The following is a 6,000-nucleotide window of genomic DNA, read 5'->3' as shown; positions in this document are numbered from 1 at the left end:
TATATATATATATATATAAACCAGAAGGCTGGTGGTTCAAACCCGCTTGGGCAATCTACTTCTGTAGTGATATCACCTTGGAAACCCAAGGAGGCGTCGCTATGATCAATCTGACTCAATGATGGTAAGTGTATATATATTTCACTGCCATAAAATATGTATGAAAAATATAAAACTACTCATGCTCCAGTTCCAAATTGCCTATGTTTTTTCAATTAAAATGCAATATCAAAAAATTGAATCATGAGGGGGTAGTCATATGGCCTTATATAACCCTCATAAATTAAAGAGCAAAGTTGTTACTTTGAAGGCAAATTTGCCCCTAAACCAAGTCAAGATCTTTTCAATTACCTCACATACATCTAAAAGCTGGATAATGAATAAGTAAGACCAAAGAAGAATTGATGCATTTGAATTGTGATGTTGGCAAAGAGTATCAAAAACACCATGGATGGACTGCTAGAAGGATGAACAAATCTGTCTTGGAGGAAGTACAGCCAGAATGTTCCTTAGAAGTGAGAATGGCCTGACTTTGTCTCACATAATTTGGTAATGTTGTCAGGAGGGACCTGTTCTTGGAGAAGGGTATCATGCTTGCTAAAGTAGAATATCAGTGAAAAAGAGGAAAATTTTCAACAAGATGCACTGACAAAATGGCTGTGATGATGGGCTTAAGCATAGTAAGGACTGTGAGGGTGGCGCAGAACTGAGCAGTGTTTCATTCTGTTGTACACAGGGTCTCTATCAGTTAGGACCAACTCACTGGCATCTAACAACAACAACAACCCTCACAACTGGGCCTCAGAGAAATATGGCATGAGGTCCCTCCTCAGAAAAACAACAACAACAAAAAATCAATTATTTTGACTCATGGTAACCTCATATGTCTCTACATTCAGACAATTTCCAATCAGTTTAATAAAATGTCATTATAACAAAATAATACATTATAGAATAGTGTAAAGGGATCGTTATACGCATGCCTAAAAATTTTGGAATGTGATCCCCAAGTAGAATTTAAATTTTGTTTTAAAAAAATATTTTCATTTTTAGATGCATGACCTAAACATTTTGACCCATATAAATATTCACAAATTTATTCTGAAAAAGGGAATAAAATGCACAAAGATTTATGTAGACTGATATTCATTGAGGTATTATAATAATACAATAATTCATAAAACCTAAAAGCCATCAGATAAAAGATTAAATAGAAACTAAAATGTGGTACATTCATATGATATGATGGAGCTGTTAAAAATAATACTTCAGAAGAAAAGGAAAATGTTCATGGTGCATAGTAAGTAAAAAGATTAGGGTAATAAAGAGCATATGTAAAATCATTCCTATTTCATAAACAAATTATGGATAACATGGAGCTCTGGTGATGTAGTGCCTAAGGCATTTGAATGCTAACCAGAAGGCTGGCAGTTCAAACCCACCAGCCACTCCTTGGAAGGAAGATTGGGCAATTTACTTCCATAGGGATACTGCCTTGGAAACCCAAAGAGGGGTCGCTATGAGTTGAATCAACTCGATGGCAGTGAGGTTTTTTTTTTTTTTTAATGAAGAATGGAAATTCTAGAACACCAAATTGTGCTCATGAGGAACCTGCACATAGACCAAGAGGCAGTTGTTTAAACAAAACAAGGGGATACTGCCTGGATCAAAATCAAGAAGGATGTGCCTCAGGGTCGTATCCTTTCACCATATTTATTCAATCCCTTTGCTGAGCAAATAATCTGAGACACTGGACTATATGAAGAAGAATGCAGCATCAGGATTGGAGGAAGACTCATTAACAATCTGCAACGTGCAGATGATACAATCTTGCTTGCTGAAAGTGAAGAAGAACTGAAATACTTACTAATGAAGATCAAAGACTACACTCTTTAGTAGGGATTACAGCTCAACATAAAAAAACTAAAATCCTCACTACTGGACCAGTGAGCAACATCACAATAAAAGAAGAAAGGACTGAAATTGTCAAGGATTTCCTTTAACTCAAATCCACAATTAACACCCATGGAAACAGTAGTCAAGAAATCAAACAACAAATTGTGCTGACAATTCTACTGCAGAAGACATCTTTAAAGTTTTAAGAAACAAATATGTCGCTTTGAAGACTACAGTGCATCTGATCCAAGTCATGGTATTTTCAATAGCCTCATAAGCATGTGAAAGGTGGAAAATGAGTAAGGAAGACCAAAGAAGAATTGATGCACTTGAATTGTGGTCTTGGCGAAGAACATTTAAAATATCATGGACTGAGAGAAGAATGAATAAATCTGTCTTGGAAGAAGCATAGTGGGAATGCATCTCAGAAGTGAGGATGGCCAGATTTTATTGTCCATGATTTCATCATGTTATCAGAAGGAAACAGTCCCTGGAGAGAATTATCATGCTTGGTAATAGAGAGTCGACAAAAAAGAGGAAGACTTTCAACAAGATGGGCTGAAGCATAGCAAAGGTTGTAAGGATGGCACAGAACCTGGCCATGTTTCTTTCTGTTGTACACAGAGTCGCAATGAGTCAGAACTGATTAGAGGGCAACTAACAAGCAAAAAAACATTTTGAAAACACCTAACATGTGCACAAAACAGCTAAAAGTCTACAAAGTAAATACATAAAATTATAATAATAATGATAGTGGAAGTTAAGTGACAGCTTGTTTTTATTTTCTTATTTCTGTTTTCAAATTCTATACAATTAACATAAAGTGCTTTTATGACCAGAAAATTTTAAAAATCTCATGCAATTTATTTAAAAGACTCACTAAAGACCAATCCCCCAAATTATCCAAAACCCTGTCTAGCAGCCTCCTCCCCTGTTCAGTGAAGCCTGGTTATAAGTTATGCTCAAAAGTCAGGTATCGGCAAATGCTGGGCCAACCCAAGTGCTAATGAGCACATTATGTTCCAAAAATAAATAGTAATGAAGGAAGGCTTGGAGTACTGAGCATTTTATGTTAAAATATTTATTATAATTATTAATAATGCAATTAATTCAATTTAAAGGTGGAATAATAAAATAAGAATAAGCTGAGTTTAAACTAAGTCCCTAGCTGTCCGAGGTTCATTCAGGTCCCAGATTAACAATTATTTACATTTAGCATAAACTAATTTACTGTTATATCATTTTTATTAATGCCATCAATTTCTCTGATTTATTTTCACACATTCAAGAGGAATCAACAACACTAATTTTCCAGCCTATAATTTCTATGTAATGATCAAGCCTGGTGTACATTACTTACATGAAATTAATTTTTTTTCTTATTTTACTTGTTTCAAGTTTAATCCTGATAAAATGAAATTTAAAATTATATTTTTTTCCTAAAACACAAAATCTGTTACTCAAAAGTTGCCTCACATGCATTAAATGTGAAGCTAATTGATGTATTTATTAAGATTTTCCTGAAATAGACCCGTTATAGCCAAGAGTGAAAGTGTTTCTTTTTCCTTTCCTTTCCTTTTCTTTTTTCAAGCAAGTGCCAGGTGATAGCATCAATAAACATAAACACTGCATACCCCAAGGAGGACTTTCTACAAATATTTTTAAAGGCTCCTTTTGGTTCTGAATAAAGCAATATACTGGGACTGCCACAGGAGAACGAGCGGGGCTTGTGAGAAGTCATAATCCGAATATGCTAAGAAAATGTAAGCAAAAAATTGCAAATAAAACTGCTTATATTCATGTAACTTGTTTGGCGACAGCCGTATAGCATAAGGAAAGCTGCTATAACTCATAACAGCATCTTGTAATAAAACAGCTCTATGCATCCCTCTCAAACTGTTCAGTGCTCAAATCTCATCAGATGGCTGAGTAAGCATTACACTTTGGGACAGTAAATCTGTTTCCAATATGGTCTACATTCACAGATATGTGCTTTAGTATTCATCCTAAGACACTTCCAGCTAAGTACTTCTAAAGAAAGGGTAATCATATATTTAAATATCGGGATGCTATTTTCTCTGTCTATTTTAGTAATCTAGTTAAAAAGAATCTAAATGGATTGCAGGAAACCTTTAGCAAACTCAACCCTGACCTGCAGAATTTCCACCTACAATGATCTCCAGGAAGTCTTCCCCTCTGCTCCCATAATACTTCGTGTTCCTCTTTGCCTTGGCAGTTTCTTTGTGGCATCAGCATTAAACGTCTTTCTTCGCCTCCCCTGCACTAGTATGTGAGTTTCCTGAGAGTGTGGTGTATGCATTCTTCATGTTTGTATCCCCAGCTGCTGAATAGCACCAGGGACAAAGCTACCGTACTAAGTGTTTGTTGACCTAGTGATCATCTATGGCTTAAAGTCACTGGGCAGATATGAGGTTCTGAATCAATGAGGGTGAGGATAAAACAAATAGGGGATACGGGTTTCAAGCTGTTTACAGACATTCTTTTTTTTTTTCTCTCTCTCTGAGGAATCCATCCTGGCTTGAGCTTCGGAAAAGATTGCCTCTATTCTGGTATCAACCCACTGGGATCAGAGAGAGGGAAAACAGTGATCTTTGTTCTTTCTATAACAAGTTTACCTGACTTAGTGCAGGGACATGAAGTAGGGGACATACTAGAGGAGATAAGAACCATTGTTTTAGAAAGCTTTTCAACTCTAAGCAGCCCCCATATATATACAGTTTTAAATCCCTAAAAAATTAAGCTCATGATACTTTAAAAAGTTACTACCTTGGTCTTGAATGAGCCTAAGTGATGACTGAACAGGAAACCACAACTCCAATGGTTTCCCTTGGCTTATCTTCGTTGTTGTTGTTGTTGTTGTTTTGCCATCGAGTCGGCCCTGACTCATAGCGACCCCTCCTTGGGTTTCCAAGGCAGTATCACTACGGAAGTAGGAGTGCCCAACCTTCCTTCCGAGGAGTGGCTGGTGGGTTTGAACCGCCAGCCTTCTGGTGAGCAGTCAAATGCCTTAGGCACTATGCTACCAGAGCTCCTTGGTTTATCTTCAAGGTGGTACTTTTGCCTATACATCCTCAGGTTAGACACTGGAGAGATGGGGACCAGTAAAGCAATGTAATCTCAACTCCAAGATACTGACTCCATTTCTGGGGAAACACAGAATGACTTTGGGGGACAGTGACACTAGAAAGGAATACCACAGCCTTTTCACACCTAAAAGGTCTGATGGCTTTGGTGATTCCTGGGCTCAGTACCCTAGGCTGAGACAAAATGACCCACAGGAGGACCAAGTCAACATATAGTCATGTTAGGGCCCATAAAGACTTTCAAATAGTGTTGTGGAGTTTACAAAGTAATTTGTCATTAGCCATATTGCCCATAGTAACAATTTGGTGGTAGTAAACACTTTTTACAAAATATTTTGTCATTAACGTATTTCACCCACATAATGACACTTTCCAATAGGTACTATGATGCCAGATGTATAGAGAAGGATGTTTTAGCCAGAGAGACTTATTAAGACTTGCCCAAGGTCACATGGCTCAGAGTGATCCAGCTTAGGTAAAGAAGGTTTTCCTCCTTCTGTGCTCTTCTACTGATTTTAAGGAATTCAGAAAAACTTTTACAGGGACTAAGTGAGGAAGAAGGCATGAGGCAGAGATATCGGTGTCTTGGGCTCCATTATGGGCTAGAACTCTGACTTGCTCTGATATACAATCTTTATGAACACAAAAAACATTAGGAGGGAGAACAGGAGTTAGGAGATGGAGATAAAGATGAGTAAAGACACAGCAAAGGAGCTGGCAGCTACAGGCTGCTGGAAAAATGGACCATGCCAGGACTTAACAAGGAGAAGGAGGTGAGAAGGGTCTCCTTTTGTGCAGAGAAGGGGAAGGAGCTAGTGGGAAAAAGACAGCAGTGAAGAGAGCTAAGGACCAAGGTCCCAGAATTAAAATAGTGCTTTCATGGGTACTGGGGAGCAATGGAAAGAATTTCCAACTCAAGCTTTCCTCCTTTTCTTTGCTGTGCTTTTTATTAGTGGCCATTGCATCTTAATCCTTGTTAAAATATAAACAAACTCTTAAC

General features: G+C 37.5%; 1 protein-coding gene across 1 annotated transcript in view; it reads right to left on the bottom strand.

Annotated features, from left to right (window-relative positions):
• TENM2 (teneurin transmembrane protein 2) overlaps positions 1 to 6,000 on the bottom strand; it is a 1,334,042-nt gene that overhangs the window by 1,306,612 nt on the left and 21,430 nt on the right. The gene's annotated exons all lie outside the window — the stretch shown is intronic.

The sequence above is a fragment of the Orycteropus afer genome, unplaced genomic scaffold (assembly GCF_000298275.1).
Source record: "Orycteropus afer afer isolate SDZICR_OR568_19922 unplaced genomic scaffold, OryAfe1.0 scaffold00062, whole genome shotgun sequence".
NCBI lineage: Eukaryota > Metazoa > Chordata > Mammalia > Tubulidentata > Orycteropodidae > Orycteropus > Orycteropus afer.
The sequence above is the reverse complement of the archived record's forward strand: the minus strand, read 5'-3'. Positions and strand labels throughout refer to the sequence as shown.